This window comes from Equus asinus, chromosome 10 (genome assembly GCF_041296235.1).
Source record: "Equus asinus isolate D_3611 breed Donkey chromosome 10, EquAss-T2T_v2, whole genome shotgun sequence".
Taxonomy (NCBI): domain Eukaryota; kingdom Metazoa; phylum Chordata; class Mammalia; order Perissodactyla; family Equidae; genus Equus; species Equus asinus.
In genome coordinates, this window is record NC_091799.1 from 23,785,004 (window position 1) to 23,801,696 (window position 16,693).

The window sequence follows — 16,693 nt, forward strand, 5'->3', positions numbered from 1 at the left end:
TAAAAGTAAAATGAAGTGAATGAGAGGGCACTCTGTGAGGAATATGGCAGTGCTGGCACGTGTTCCTCCCGTGACCCCAGGAGCTCCAGAAGGCCAAGTGCCTGCCTTACATTTTGTTTCTTCTGCCTGGGCCTCACCCAGGCCAGCTGCTGCCACTCCCTGCACTCAGAGAGGACAGAGCAAGAGTGGGAGGAGGCAGGGCTGGGGAACCAGACGGGAGCCTCCAGTCTCAGACACACGCATTTGGGGATCGCAGTCACCTCACCTCTTTCCTGACCGCCCCGCCCCGCCTTTGCTGCCTTGCTCTCCTTTGCACAGACACTGGGGCTGGACCCCCGCGGGCCGGCTGTGTGTCTGTCTACTCCATCAGTCCCTGGCCACCCTGGGCTTCAACCACTTGTGTGTCTCTAGCCCAAGTCCCTGCACAGAGCAGGTGCTCATTGAAAGTTTGCTAGACAAATTGCCAGAACAATCTGAAGGACCGTTTATGCCAGGTGATCATTTGGAAAGAAACACAAATATGGATTCCAGACAGAGTGGCAGACAGGGTGGAGAAACAAAAGTTATGCTTGCAGGCCAGAACAGGAAGACACCCAGACAGGCTTTGGCCAGAGCAGTTCCAACCCTTTGAAGAAGGCAGGACCCCTGCTGGGGCAGGAGGAGGAGGAGCGAGCCCCTTTCTGAGGATTAGAACTTCCTGTGCCTAAAGGAGCTCCTCAGTCTGAGAGAGAGCAACTGCGAAGGGCAGGGAGGGTCATGTGCGTGCATGGACACACAGGGATGGACAGCCCCCCAAAGCTATGCATTTCCACCTTTGCTAAAGATCAGGATACCAAGTGTCCTGAAGGTTCTCTTAAATACTTAAGACCTTTCCTCCCTGAGCTCTTCCCTGGCCGAAGCCTATCCTTCACTGTGACAACACCAGGCAGAAGCACCTGGCTGGGGGTCGGGACACAACTGCCGCAGGCTCAAGCTGGCCTGGGTCAGGCCAGCCTCGTATCAGCTCATGCAGGGCAGCATTTCACACTGACTAGCACCAGTCCCTCCGCAAAGCATGTGCAGCTTCCAAGAACGGGCGTGGCCCCATCTGTCCTGCACTCCAGTCCCCTTTGCCTCAGTCCCCTGTCCTGAAACCACTCATGCAGAGTCCCAAGGCCACACCTTGCCCGGGTGGCTCCCTCACCAGGAGGCCTTGCCTACTCCCCTCTGCCCACCTGGGTTTCTCCAACCTTTAGGATAAAGGTCTCTAACTAAAAAGTACAGGCGGTATTTGGTCAACATCCATGTTTTGTTAAGCCCACAGAGTATTTGACATTTTTAAGTTTTGAACCAATTGCCAACATTTAAAGATGTGAAATTTTTTAAAGTCTTATAAAAAACTCTAGATTTCTGGCTTCTCTCGTAAATCCAAAGGCCCAGTCCCACGGCACAGTGGTTACTGCCCTCCTTAGCAGGACACACGCCCTCCAGGTTGCCACAGCATGTACCACATCTACAGACTGCCTCAACCAGGGGTTCCTGTGTGGCAGCTGGCAGGACTGGGGCAGGACCCACCGCATTATCTCCCAGGAACACACTCAGCATGTGGCACACAGTAGGGACTAGCTATCGTTTGTGGAATAATGAACAAGGACGCAATGCCTCCCTGTGCCCCAGATTTCCTGACTGCTATCCACTGCCTTGCAAGACCCCAAGCAGAGACAGGACGATGCTCTTCACTACCCCGTCCCCCACAGCTGGCACACCTGCAACAGGACACTGGGGTAAGCCTTCGGGGCTGTGTCCAGACTCTCAGGCCAATAACTGACCTTTGCTTCAAAAGTTGTGTCTTCCAGAGGCCAGCCAAAGCAAAAGCAGTGATCCTGGCATCTCCCTACCTTCTATAGCAGTGGCAAGATTCCAGGCCAATCCATGGACACTGATCCCCAGGACTTTCATTCAACTTGAAACGGAGAAATTCAGCAGCAAGAAATGACAAGGCCAATGACAAAGCCAAGGCTTCCTCGATACCCACCTGCAGGAGGCGAGCAGAGAGCCAACTCTTCCCTTTTTCTGGGTTTTCAAGGTCAGAGTCACATTGGCAGGAAGGGTTCTCTTTGTTCTTCTGCCTCTGACTTACCCCAAACAGAGTCACTGACCCTGACAGCCAGGTCCTCCTGTCCTTGGCAGTGGCAGAGGCGGCCCCTGCTCCTGCTGGGGTGGGGCAATGAGAGCCAGCCAGGAGCAGGTCACACCCCCAGGGGTCCTGCTTCCTGAAATACAGGGTTTCTGTGGGCCTGGATTCCCTGCCGGCCTAGGAGTGCCATCTCTGGTCCAGGGTGTGGTGCTCAGTAAAGGCTGGCTGGAGAGCAGCAGCTGACAGCCTCCAGTGTGCTCACAGCCCAGGGAGCAGGCACCCGCTCAGAGGAAGGGCTCGGCCTGCTTCTGCCGCTCATTGGCTATGTGACTTCAGGTTACTCGCCTCCTCTCTCTGAGCATCGGTTTCCTCATTTGGAAAATGGGGAAATAAATACCTGATCTGAGACAATCGACCTCCTAATGGGACCCAGAGGAGCTCTGTGAATCATGAAGTGCCATGCCAAAGTTAATTATTCCAACGCCTGGCACAGCGCCCGGCACGCAGTAGGTGCTCCATGTATCCTTCATGGTGCAAATGCTTATTGAGCCCTGCACTGTGCCAGGCTGCGTGCAAGGTGCCAGGGGCCCAGAATGGAGGCCTGGGCCCTGTGCATGGGAGGTCTGCCCCTCAATGGGGCATGCAGACAACTGTCATACCATGAGAACTGCCAGGAAGTAAGCATCAGAATGCTGTGATGCCCACGGGGGATCCTGGGCTCCCAGAGACAGCGGTGAGGGTGCTAGTTCTTACAAGAGCCCCACCTCTTGGCTGCTGGGCAGCAGAGGCCAGAATTGGGGCTGCCCAGCTCTCGGCTGCCTGCCACTCTACCCATTTCCCAACAGCCTAGTTTAACAAGAGGGTTGCCAGGCTGGGTGAGTGACCCAATTCTCTGAAGGCACCCATGGGCTATGCGCATGTCTGTGCAGTGTGCACCCGGACTTGGGAACAAACAGTGACGCAGCACCTGTGTGGAACACGTCTTTTACATACACTCTGTTAGGGGCCCCATATCTGGTTGGGGAGTAGTTAATACAGACTCCTGAGCTCCAAGCCCAGGGAGGTGATGCCACCCCATCCCCAATATGCAGTAGTCACCAGAGTCTGGAGAGTCACCTAACCTGGGGTCCCCATTCTGAGTCCCTTACTAGCCCATGAGACCTGGGTCAAGTTACCAAACCTCTCAGCACCTGGTTTCCCATCTCTCGGGTGGTTGTGAGCGTTAAGAGACAAAGCACCTGGCAGGGAGGGAGTCCCATCCTCGCACCCATCCTCACACCCAATCCAACCCCACAGACATGGTCCGTAGGGGCCCAGTCCCAACCCAGCTCCCCCCTCATCTCCTCCTCTCCTTACCTGCTACATCTGAACTATTTCCCATTCCCCCGATGCTCTAAGAGCCCCTTCCCGCTTCCCAGAGCAGCCTCACGTCCCAAGGACAGGAAGGTTCGAAGCCTCTGCCGGAACACTTGCTTATGGGGTTCCCCCTGCCTAACTGCCCTTCCCCCCACTTGGCCATCTGATGAACTCATCCTCTTTCAAGCCTCTTCTTGAAGCCCTCCCTGATTGCTTGGGAGCAGGCCCAACTCCTGCCCACCCCCCAGGCAGAGAAGTGCAGAAAGGAACAGGCGAGGCCTCCAACTCCTTGCACATCCCTGGGTAGATTCCTTCCTCACTCTTGGCCTCAGCTTTCCAAACTGTGAAGGGATCTCTATGACTTCTTCTCATTCTAAGGCCTTGTGAATGTGCTTCGTCACATGCTCTACTGGCTGCAGGATGCTGCTGGCGGGGGGCGGGGGGGGGGGGCACGGCATGCATCTCCAGGTTCACCTCGAGGCTCTGGAGGGCTGGAAGGAGCTAGACTCTGCTTTGTTCTACCTGGAAGAGCAGGACAAGTGCAACTCCAGTCAGCACCCTCAGGAAGCCCCACTTGCTGCCAGGGGAGCAGACCCAGTAACGATGCACAGAAAACAAGGACAGAAAATGCACAGCAAAGTGAAGTCCACCTGCGATCGCGGGGTAGGAGGGCCAGGGGAGGCTTCAGGAGGAAGAACTAGGACTGGACAGACAGGATGAAAGCAGGAAGAGCACAGGGAAGAGACGGAGGCATTCCAGACAGAGGGAACAGATGAGACAGAGATCATGGTACAGTCATAGCTAACACATCTCAAGGCGCTCTGCTAAGCATTTAGCTACAAATCTCATTTATTCTTCTCAACAGCCCTTCGAGATAGGAATTGCTATTATCCCCATTTTACGGAGTTAGGCAAGTCCCCCAAAGTCACAGAGCTGACGAGCGGTGGAGCTGGGATTTGAACCGAGGCATCTGCCTGCCGTATCTGGTGAGTAAACAGGGGTGACCAGGGCACGGAGGCTCAGGGGAGTGGGGATAAGAGTCAGGGGACTGGAGAGACTTGTTAAGACCTCGACGTTGCGCTTCATTATCTCTGCAGCCTGGTCTCGAATGGCACCCGACCCAGGCCAATGTCGTTGATGAATCCACTGAGGGTGACCCCACTCAGGCATGGGAGCGTGCAAGGCCACTCAAGAGTCCAACGACCCCAGCCCTGCACTTCCTCTGCACCATCTGCCTAAAGGATGCGAAGAGCTGCTGCTAATGAGTGAGTGAGCGGGAGCGGGCGGGGACGGAGTTGGGGGAGCGCAGCCAGTCAGGAGCCGCGGCTGTCAGCGGCCACACCGACAGGCTGGCGCGGAGCTGTTGCCAGGGCAGCCCAGAGAGTCTGCCTTCACAGGCAGAGTGATTTAGAACTGGCTGCTCTCTCCTGGGCTACCAGCTCCGCTGGCCAGGGGCTCCCCATTGAGGGCCTGGCCCTTCCAAAACCTCAACACAAAATGTCAGGGGCCCCGTGGGGGAGCCACCAGCATGAAAGGCCATCAAGACAGAAACGTGGGCACACCTCACATGTTGGAAACAAGCCCCTTGTCACAACACAATCCAAACAGGGACCATGGCTGGGGGCTTGGGGCTTCTGGGCCAGGAGTTCCAACAACCCAGGCTCATCTTGAGGACGCCCACCACTGAGTGGCACCTGCCCCTCCACTGAGGGTCCTGGACCTGCAGCAGCAGGTGGCCCATGGCACTGGAGGGGGAGGGCAGAGAAGGAAGGCTGACGAAGGGGAGGTGGATCTGAGAGGAGAATGGTACGAGGAAGGCACGACCCTCACTGGACTCTCACCCAGGCCTCCTCTCTCAGTGCCCAGCACATGGCTGCCACCCAGCAGGGTCAGACATGACAGCCAGAATAACTCTGGGTAGGGAGGAGCGACCTCACCTGAACAGGCAAGGTGACAACCCAGTTCAGAATGCCCAGGATAGTGCTAAGTAGTTTGCTGGCCATCCAGAAACATCTTAAGGTAAATGATTGACAGTGATAAACGTGTGTGAAACAAGTGAACCTACGCAAGGGCAGACCCGCAGGAGCCCCGCCCCAAGGACTCCAACGTGCCGCGGAGCTACAGCGAGCCCACTAAATAGTCTTCTGCACGACTGCATCAGATAGGATGCGGTGTTTCCATTAGTGCAATGAGTGGCTTCTAGTGTGACCAAAAAAAAGACCACAGGGCGTCACCAGACTGTCTGTACCTGCCCTAAGGTCCAGACAAGCTCAGCAGGCCAGCCCCAGCCCTTCACAGGTGGCCTCTTGTGGTCCAGAATTCTCGCTGCGCCTGAGGCCCAGCACTCAATGGAAGACCCTGGCCCCGAAGCCAATGAGGAGATTGGCAGTTCCCGCCATGAGAACACTGTGGCATGGCCTGGGAGTGAACTTACGGGGCAGGCTGCTTCTCTAGGGAGGAAGGAGAGAGTGAGGGGCTGTCCCAGCTTATGAGAGGCTGTGGGGCTGCCTTTCTGAGAGCTCGCTCAAACGTGTGTGCACAGGGCAGAGCACGCTATGAGACTTCCTTCACTAATACACTCTTCCTGGAGTCTCTGTGGGCAAAGGAGACAGAATCCCACCCACACTAACCACCATTAGAGGCTACAGAGATTTACTGAAGGAACCCAAAAACAGCTACGCAGCCACTTTGACTCAGGAGGGAGAGACAGCAGGGATGACCAACTGGAACTGCATGGTGATGCATCACCAGGCTTTGTGCTGGGCACCCCACGCCCCCAGGGTGGCCAAAGACCATGATGGGAGCCATGGAACCAAGCTCCGAGGACAGCCCGTTATCTACCTGCAAACAGCAGAGCACCCGTGAAAACAAGCAGCTGCCCAAGATAGCATAGTAACTGAGGGAGGCACGACTGTGAAATACATGACTCAGGTGGAAGAAAAAGTGTGTGGGACAAGCCTTGACCTGGCTCCTTCTGCTTCACATCTGCCTGGGCTCAGGCTGGCTGGAGTCTGCCAGCATGGAGGGACAGGGCTGCCTACAAGGAGACCCAGGATTTGGTACCCAGAGTGAGAGCTGTTGTGGTAACTCTGAAATATCACCATGGGTGGGGCCAGTCCACCTGACCTTCTCTCTGAGGGAGGGACTGGCTCCCTGAAGCAGGAACAAGACCAGAAAGCAGACCTCAGGGCACCAACTCCAGGTGCCACTGGTGTCCTCCCTCTGGCAGCACACTGGGATGCTAGGAGAGGGCTGGGATCCCCTCTATACCTTCAGGGCCAACCCCAGACCTGCCTGGAACCCCAAAGGAGATGCCCTGCTGTTTATCTGGAGAACTAAGCAGATTTCTTTTGGAAGTGGAATCTGAGCAGGACAAAGGGCCCTCAGCTGGGGCTCTTCCACCAGACCAAATAAACACTCACCCTCTCACCAGGGGGGCTGCCGGGTATATTTGGAGAGGAGCAGGAACAGCCAATCCAATTGGAGTTTGGGCTGAAACTGGCTTTCAGCCAACAGTAGCAGCAAAGCACCCTAGGCCAAGTTCCTTCCTCGTCGTCGGGGACTCAGCTGCCCCCCTGGCTCTGCCCTAGCAGCGTCCCCAGGGACACAGTGAGGCCTGGCTCCCCGAGCTACAGCAGGCAGCGGTACATCCAGCCCCAAGTTAACAACCTGGGACCCACACCACTAACATCCCTCAGAGGAATGGGACCCTTCCAGGCAAGGAAGAATCTAGAGCTGCTAGCTGGAGGTCTCAATACTTGAGTGGGTCTCAGAATCACCAGGGGCTTGTCGTGAATACAGATTCTAGGGCAACCCTAGACCCGTGAACCTGACTCTCCTGAGGAGGGCTCTGGAATCGTTTTGCCAGGTTCCAACAGCACCAGGATGCTCAGGTGTATTCAGGAACCAAGAGAAGGTGGGATGACCTCTGATGCCCCCCCAATACCCTCTTCCCAGTGCCCACAAGGAGTGCTTGGTCTCTCTTCATCTGCTGCTGCCACTTCCTAAAACCCTGGGAGTCCACAGGTCTCCAGGCATCTTCAGCTGACGCCTCCTCCACCCCACCTCTACAGGTAGCCGGTAGGCCCCACCTAGTGACAAGCCAGCTTAGTGGCAGGGAATAAATTAACCCCCTTCATGGGGGGAGAAATGTGTTATTTTCAGAGTTTTTTCAAAGAGGAGTCATTAATTGATCTTTTTTGATCATCAGAAAATTACCCAAGTCATCTTGCCGTTGAGAGGAAACAAAGCCCCAACACGGCAGAGAGGCCTGGCTTTGGGGCTGGCAGGGGCTCCCCGTCTGGAGTCCTATACCTCCCCGGCTCAGGAGATTCTCAGGCAGCCCTCTGCAGACCCCCGTCCTGCAGGAATGAGGTCCCTGACACTGGCTGCGGAGACTCCCACAGGGCAGCAGGCGCCAAGGCCAGCTCCCTGAAGCAGGTGGGCATGCAGCTCGGCTTGGAGTTAGGCAGGTCCAGGTTCCAATCCGGACTCTGCCATTTAAAGGCTCTATGATCTCGGGCAAGTCTCTTAACTATCTTCAGCCTTGGTTACCTTACTCGTAAAAGGAGGAAGTATCCACCTCCTGGGCTTGCTATGAGGATGATCACACAGGCCCTCTTTTGGTCCCTCGTTCCCAGACCCACTGCGTTTGCACAAGCTCTTCCATCCGCCCAAAAGGCCCTTCCCAGAGAGCTCAGCTCACTCCTCTCTTCCTTGAAGAAGCCATCCCCACCACCCCCACAGATGCAACCCTCCAGCTCTGGGCTCTCACTGCCCTCAGGCCACGTGCCTCAAATGCAATTACATGCTGACCTGTAAGACAACTTCATTCCAGCCTGTCTCCTCCACTAAGGGAGGGGCCAGGGCTGGTTTCGCTCACACTGCACCCCCAAGGCTAGCACCATGCCTAGCACGGGGGGCAGAGGGTGGGGAGCTCACTGAACAGTATCCTGTCTCCTCAGGACCAGGCCATCAGAGCTTCCCGTCCCATCACCAGCTCCAGACTTGATCACTCAGGAACTGGTGATTCCAGCCCCTACAGAGGGGTGCCCAACTCAGTGCCCTGGCCTAAAAGCTCCCTCTCAGATCATCCGGCACCTCTGGAGCCTCAGCACCAATAGCTGGTTCTCAGGACTCCACCTCGCATGGCTCTCCAGATTTCTCGTAGTAACACCTTCTTGGAGTTTCGGAAGCAAACCAAAGTCATTTGCCAACTATTTTCTCCCATTAATCTCACAATGCATTTGCTATTTTCCCTCCATAATGACTCATTTAGCAGCAACAGAGCAATTAGGAAGACCACAGAATATTGATTTTCTAAGTGGAAGAAACGTCCGCACAAACATCTTTTCATGCCTGTCTTGAGCTGTCTCCTGTTACATGATGGGGTGGACCCTGCGAGGTCTGGGCCCGATCTGCTGGCAGGATTCTGAGGTCTCAGACAAAAGCTCAAAAGCACGCACATGGTGTGTACAAATGTGGAGTGTGTGTGCACACAGGATAAGATGATAAAATTATCATGTGATCTCATGTAGACCTCAAAACCCTAGGAGGCAGGCACCATTATCACACCCATTTTAAAGATGAGGAGACAGAGGTTCAGAGATTAGGTGACTTGTCCAAGATCACACAGGAAATTAGGTACCCAGATCCAGATCTAGGTCCATTTGTCAACAGAACAGAATTCTGTTCATTAGGGGCCCCTGTGTGGCTTGCTCCCTATTGGAACAAGGTAGACATGACACTTCGGGACAATACAGTCCCTTTCATGGTGTGACCCAAGGCGACTCCTGAGACATAAAACAATTGGTCTAGGTCCTGAAGTCATATCTCAGCCTCGGTGCAGCCTCTAAGCCCAGCTGCTGTAAACAGGTTCACCCCATGTTGCCCCTGGCCATCCACCAGGCCTGGGCAGTGGCTCTCAGAAAGGCCTGGAGAAAGACTGCTGGACTCCTCTGCCCCCCTCCACCCTCCGACCACCACCACCAGCCCAAGACAAGCAGCTACCCAGCTCTCGGAGCACTTCAAACATCCCCACCCTATAAAAGGAGAGGGCAGAAGAAAAGGGTGAGAGTCAGGAATGGTTTCATGAGCGGGACATCTGGTAGTTTTATGTCCACATTTGTGTATGGCTCCCAAACCAGGCCCCACAGTTGGAAGACTATTAAACAGGGTTTTAGCTTACCTCCTACCTCCTACTCCAGAAACTCACGGAGCTGGGATGGGGGCTGTAGGAGCAACAGGTCCCCAAGATCCCATGGACCAACGCCAGCCAACATACTGACCTTTACCCAGGGAGCAAACGGTTTCCTTGTGGCCAAGGGAAAGAGCTGAAGATGCAGCTGGCAGACACGGGTTTAAATACCACCTCTACCACCATCTATGTGCCTTTGGGTGCGATAATTACCCTCTCAAGCCTCAGTTTCCTTATCTGTAAAGTGGAATAATCCCTGCCCTCCCACTTTCCTAGCTGGTATGAGGGCCAAGTGGTGAATGATAAAATGCCACATAAATGTTGGCTAAGGCAGCTCAAGAAAGGGGAAGGTTTCCAAGAGTTGGCACTGTCCAGCCATGGCATGGGCATCTCCCCATCACTGGAGATGTACAAGCTGACCCCAGACAGTCTGTGTGGATGGGAAGCAGAGCATCCTATATACCCTCTTGTACACCCAGATGCAGGATAGCGTTTTAGCACATTAAAGGTTCCCAGGAGTCAAGCACTGATGAAACTTGCTTGCTTTGGTTCAGTGAATGCTTCCCTCACCTGTGTGGACTATGAATCCTCTCATTCCAAGTGCCCATTAACACCTGCAAGAATGTGTGTTCTGCGGACCCCGATTTGAGAAACTCCTACGAGAGCTTTGGAAAATGACTAGGGAAGGTAGAGAAGACAGCAAGGGCATTTCAAGTACCTCTCTGGCTTAGACAGAGTACAGGACCTTCCCCAATGTCAACTACATGTCAGGTGCAGACCCAGCCCTCAACCTCCCTTGCTAGCATGACAGGGAGATAAGCCCAGATCCCCAGAGAGAAATTTCACTTCAAGGAAACAGCACAAAAAGGGACTTAGAAACCTCAAATAGGAGTCACTCCCAGGCTAATCCTGACCTTAACAAGCCTGGAAACTTGGAGGGATTACAGAAGAAGAAAGGCCTCGAGCAGAAATGGTTCCCCCTCCCCTGCTCTTGCCTGGAAACTCACCATCACTGGCCTTACCCTCTGGGTCAGCAGTGCCTCCTCCAGGCTACCCGAAAAGAGGGCTAAATCTCCACAATAGTAGACGATACTTCAGAGAAGAAGAGTTTGTGGGACCACAGAAAGCAGGATAACACAGAATCTCACATCATCAGTGTGCTCGAGCCCCCATCTGTGGATCCTGGAATAAAGCTGCTTGCACTACCAGCAGGGCCCCTTAGGATACTACCGGCGCCGTGTGGACACACCCCCTCCAACCAGTGCCCTCTCCTCTCTCTGGGGGCTCCATGCCAGGAAAGGCCGAGGAGTCCAGAAACCATCGCTCCCTGGAAGAGCTCCGGCAAACCCATCCTTGGCGAACCCATCCATAACGGTGCAGACTTTGCTCTCAGCAAGGACAGAGCTTTATTAATTATTCAGGGGACGGTGCAATTATGCAAATCAGTGGGCAGCTTCTGCCCGACTGCTGCCTTCTGCAGGAGTCCAGAGGGGGATGGGGACGTCCAGAGCCTAAGCTGACGAGTACAAGGGAGCCACCCAGACCACAAAACAGAGACTAAACTTCACAGGCTCTGGGCCCACTGAGGGCTGTGACCAGAGCCGGGCCCCGTCCCACACACAGGAGAGCTGGCAGCTGCTTTGAGGAATGAGTCTGAGGACCCAGGGATGCCTTTTTCCAAAAGAACATGCCCCCATACTGTTGCTGGCCTGCAAGGCCATCATTCAGGGCTTATCCTGTAGGCCTAAAGGCATGGAAGACTTCCAAAGCTCCCTCTTAAAAAGCACACTTCTGAGGAGAGGTAGCACCTCAAATTACTGTTTACCAAAGAACACTCTGCAGAACACTGCTCCTCCCCAAATGCCGACAGCTGCTCCCGGGGTGGGGCTGGGGGACAGGAAGCCCTGGATTGAAGAAGGTGAAACTGGTGTCTTTACTGCAGAACCTCGCAAGCCTTCAGTGGCCTGGATCACAGAGTGATTCCCCTGGAGTGAGGATGCCCACGTTGCCTATGGAGGAAAACATCTAGTCTCACCTCTTGGAAGCCCAGGCACCGACTTACAGAAACTCTGGACACACTGCTCACTAAATCCCCTGCCTGCTCCACCATCCCTTGACTCTGAAATCCCTTGGAGCAGGTTTTCACCACCCTCATAGACGACCATCATCAAAACTGTGGATGTCACGTGCCTAGGGCAACTGGACAAGACCACCTCAGGCAGGCTGGACAGGGCTCTTGGCAGAATGCCAGGCCATGGCACCCCTGCCCCACACCTGCACGCGCCCAGCACCATCAGGTCCACAGAGGGCTGTGTCAGCCAAGAGCCTGGCTGCACCATCAGAGACCCCCTCAGCCAGTCTAGGGGGCGTCTCAGCGCCAGACTCACCCGTCTTCCCACAGGTCAGAACAAAGGCTGCTCTGGGGAGTCCCTGCCCGCCATCATCACCCTGTCTTCCCTTCACTCTCCTGGGCAATGATGAAAGTGACCTCTACACGCTGACCTGGGGTGGAAGGGGAGGTGCTGTGCAAGGCCAGTTAGCCTACCCATGACCTCCTCCACCCGCCCCACCCTACCTAGCATCATAAGTCAATTGATCCAAATCCAGCCGTGGCTCATTAGCTCTAAGAGAAAAAGTGTGGGAGTCCAGAACCTGGGGGAGCCCATGGAGAAAGACACTTATAATCACTCATCAACTGCAAATGCAGGGGGCAGTCACAGAGCTGGCCCTGCCCTCACATCCTGGGGACCCTACCCACTGAGACCAGGAGGAAGGGCTGCCTCCAGTGCCACCCCCCACCACCTCAGGACTTCAGCACCCACAATGGCCTCCTGCAGAGCCCTGGGTGGCCTTGGGACACTGCCCCAGCCCCCACTGGTGGCTGCCACGTTCTCTCATGTGGGAGAGAGTAAAACACTCTGCAAAGACCTAGGTGCAAATCCCGTGTCGGCCACTCATCTGCTATCTGACTCAGGGCAAGCAGCTTTTACCTGTCGGAGCCTCAGTTTCCTCATGCATAAAATAGGGAGAGGGCAGTACTGTGCAGTGGTTAAGAGCACAGACTCGGGAGTCAGGCTACTTGGGTTCGAATCTTTGGTCTGCCATTCCAGCTGTGCAGCTCACATTTCCTGGTTGTAAACCAGAGAAAACAACAGTGTGTAGCACACGGCTGTTGTGAAGATGAAGTGAGTTTCCCTCAGGGAAGTGCTGAGAGCAGGCCTGGCCCACAGGATGTACACATCCTGTTAGCTGCTACACCAGACAGGCTTTGGGTACCCACAGAGACCTAGATTCTAAATCCATCGTGACGGTAATCCCTAAGTGACCCTACCCCTCTGAGGAGGCTGGTTTCGTCAGCTGTAAAACGGGGCAGGATAAAACGGGGGCAGCCAAGAGGATTAAAGATGACATCTATACAACACACAACGCCTGGCATGCAGGAGACGCTTCATAAATGGCAGGGAGTTTACTGATGTGACTACTGACAGAGCACGTCATCTGTAAAACAGAGCGTACAGAGACCATGCAGAATAGTGGCTGATGGCGGGCGTTTATACAGTGAGGCCAGACTGTCTGGGTTTGAATCCCAGCTCAGCCCGTTAGGAGCTGTATGACTTGGGCAGGTTGCTCCGTCTCTCTGTGCCTCGTTTTTATACCCTGTAAAACGAGGAGGGTAAGAGCACCTGTCCTTCACAGGGCTGTCAGAAGGACAAAAGGAGAAAATGAACGAGAGGGTGTCAGGCGCGGAGCCCGGTCCATCACGAGTGGCCATGCAAGGGCAGGGGGTGGTGGTGTTATCACTGCACAAGAGAAGCCAGTCATGAAGAGTGCAAAGACAAAGACATCCCTGCCACCAAGGCTCCCTCCTTCCACAGCTTCAGGGGCCTCATGACCAGAAGGCAGTGCCGCAAAGGCCGGGAAAGACTTGACACACCACCCTGCGCTAGCTGCTTCCCTTCCAGGAATCCCAGAACCCTGGGCCCCAAGATACTAGCTTTAGTTCCTGCTTTATTGAGACGGGGAAACTGAGGCTCAGAGAGAAGCAGTCGGTGGAGCTGGACCCTGGACCAGTTCTGGGTGACTGACGCAGGCACAGCTCCTGTAGACCTCCTACACAACACGCGGTGAGGGATGGGGCTTGGAGTAAGGCAGCCACAGGTTCAAATTCCAGCTCCATGCCCCACAGGCCCAGACTCCCCCGCCCCTCCCACCCCCATCCTCCTCCCACAACTGAGTTGGGCCTGCAGCCCGCCCCATGCCCCACCTGGCCTGGCCTCCCTTGGTGGCCTCCGCATAGACAGCTCTCACCCCTGAGCGGAGACCCTCCAGGCTGTGCTGAAAGAGCTCCACTCCCAGGTGGGGGCCAGGGGCACCTGGTTCAGCCGTGAAATGGTGGCTAGTCCCATCCTCTGGTCTTTGCCTCCATGGACCTGGGCTTGAATCACATTACTGCCACTCACTCCATCCTGGTAAGTGACTACACCTCTCTGAACCTCAGTTTCCCCACCTGTAACTGGGGAGGCGGCAAGAAGAGCGGGCGCTGGTGGCACAGGTGGGCGAACACTGGACCTGGAGTTAGGAGACAAGCTCCAACTCCAGATGCCCCTTCACCTCTCTGAGCCTCACCTACCTCACCTGTAAAAGGCAGATCACAGTCATAAACGCCCTGACTGCTCCAAGCACCCTTGGGTCAGACCCAGGGTGCCGGTATGAAAGAGCTTTTCACAGTGGGGAGCCCTGCACAAGCACAAGACGGGGCTGCTGGCACTCCTCGAGGGGGAAGATTTCTTTCAAAAGGCATCACAACTGTAAAAAGAAAGGGCACAGCCTGCTGGTGGGGGATTTTAGGCATCAAGCAGGCAAAGGATGGCCTCAGCATGGGGTCCCCCAATGGGTGACTGAGCCAGTGACACTCCCCTCTTGAAGTTTCAGTTTCTACAACTGTGAAATGGGAAACGAGAAACCCTCTTACCATGAGGAAGCAATAAGATTATGGCAGGGGCAATGCCTAGGCAAGTCATTGGCACACAGTTCTTGCCCCTCTGCAAAAGAAACAAACTCTGGGCAGTGGTTCTCAAACTTTGGGGAAACACGACCACTCCATCAGAGTTTAATTCGCAAGTTCTGGGGTGGGGCCCAAGAATCTGCATTTTATCAGGCATCTCAAGCAACCCTTCTTTGTACAGATCCTTCCTGGGGTGGGCTGGTCAGTTCTGCTTGGGGGCCAGGTCCTTGGCTTCTAAGACAAGAGCAGGGTTTTAGGCAAAGTCACTTTTGGGACCAAGTTTCCTGATGGAATCTGGGGAAGCTAGAAATGGGGAAAGAGGGCAGGAAGGGGAATAGGAGCAGAGGGGGTGGGGCTGTGAACAAGCTATTAATCCAGCGCCTCCCCGCCACAAACAAATGTGATTGTTGAGGCTCACACATCCTTCCCGTGCTAACAGTCTGCAGCTGCAATACAATGCTTTGATTACGAATGTCAAAAAGACAGAGCATGAAATTAACTTCCCCTTAGTCAGTGGGCACAGGGAGACACCACACTAATTCACTGCCCTTGGTATGAAAACTCCCCACGACAACGTCACATCAAATTAGGGCCTGCGCTACCAGGGTGGCATCTCTATCTCTGCCCAGCAGGCTCTTTCACAATCAGGCCCGGCCTGCAAACAAGGGCCCTGAGGGTGTGAGAAAGGTCAGGGTAACAGACAAGTGCCTGTCCCAGGGTTAACTGGGTGGGGTTAACTGGGCGGGGGCCAGAGCCAGCTGGAGAAGGGCCCCTCAGCAACCCCATGGGGGCTGCCCACCAGAAAACGGAGGTGTGACTAGGAGTAACTCACCCCGCAGAGCATGTGATGCAGGAAATGTGCAAACCCACCTTCTATCTGGGCCAATTCCTGCCCCACTAGCCCCACTTGAGAGATGGGAAAACTGAGACTCAGTGGCTTTTCCCAGGTTGATCACACTGAGTCAGCAGCAGAGCCAGGCCCGAGAGCCGAGTTCCTGTGACTCCTGCACAGTGTGGCTCCAGCTTGGCCTGTGGCAGTCAGGGTACAGTGGCAGCAGGTGGGGCAGCGGGAGGGAGGGGCGGCAAAGCCCTGCTCAGGCTGCCTTTGGGGGAACTTCTAAGGAGTTCTTGGAGCTGCCCTGGGGGCCCTCCCCTCCTAGAAAACCAAAGTGCATTCAGTTACTCACTGGGCAAACCCTGAGCTCCTACTCAAGGCACAAAGTGCTCTGTTAGAGCCTCCAACCAGCCTGCCCCAGCACATTGCCATCAGCCGAGGTCTTCCAGGAGACAATCCCAGGGGTCAGGCATATGCAGGCTTCCTGAGCAGCTGCAAGTGGGGGTGTCAGGAAGGTCCTATTCTTGGCATGCCCCAGGATCAGGCTTGACCTCCAGCCTTGGGGTTACTTCTTACCCTTCCCAAGGAATGCCCAGGGTATTCCCAGGCAGGCTGCCAGGGATTCTGGCAGGTGGGATCCTGTCTCCTACTCCTTCCCCCAACCTGCCTTGCTCAGAGGGGACCTCTGGTGCACAACCGGTGGCTTCCACAAGGACCTGCCTTCCAAATGCCAAGGAAGGTTCTTACATGTGCATGCCTGGGTGGCATGTGGTATGGTCCGTAGACAAGACTTGGTGGGAGCCAAAGCTGTGCCTCTTGGTATATGTGAGATGCTGCATGCCCAACACAAGTTCACACCCACACATGCCCACAGAGGACAGAGACTCCCTCCATCTCAGGAGGGGACAGTAATATAGGCCACCCTTCCTGGCACCCCTTGCTTCGAGGGAAACTTCCACATCTTTTCCATCACAACAATCTCCCCTGGGCTTTCAGCCTGTCCCTTGAGGTAGGGGGGCAGGCATGATCACAGGTGACTCCACACTGAGCACTGAGGGGGAGCACGAAGAGGAGCTGGCCCCTGCTGGAGATTCGGCCCTTCTGGAAGCTGCTTCAGGCTCTCAGGCTCTTGGGGGGTAGGGGGAACGGGGGCCTGAGGCAGCAGCCCGAAGACTCCTGGAGGGG

The 16,693-nt window shown here is 55.2% G+C and overlaps 1 protein-coding gene and 1 long non-coding RNA gene across 20 annotated transcripts in view; one reads left to right on the plus strand and one right to left on the minus strand.

Annotated features, from left to right (window-relative positions):
- DAB2IP (DAB2 interacting protein) overlaps positions 1-16,693 on the minus strand; it is a 194,479-nt gene that overhangs the window by 60,202 nt on the left and 117,584 nt on the right. The gene's annotated exons all lie outside the window — the stretch shown is intronic.
- LOC106824195 (uncharacterized) overlaps positions 1-16,693 on the plus strand; it is a 42,832-nt gene that overhangs the window by 19,098 nt on the left and 7,041 nt on the right. Inside the window, exons 2-4 of the long non-coding RNA XR_001396338.3 lie at positions 1,823-2,065; positions 4,338-4,458; positions 4,570-4,737. This is a non-coding gene — a long non-coding RNA (uncharacterized lncRNA). The remainder of the gene's footprint in view (positions 1-1,822; positions 2,066-4,337; positions 4,459-4,569; positions 4,738-16,693) is intronic.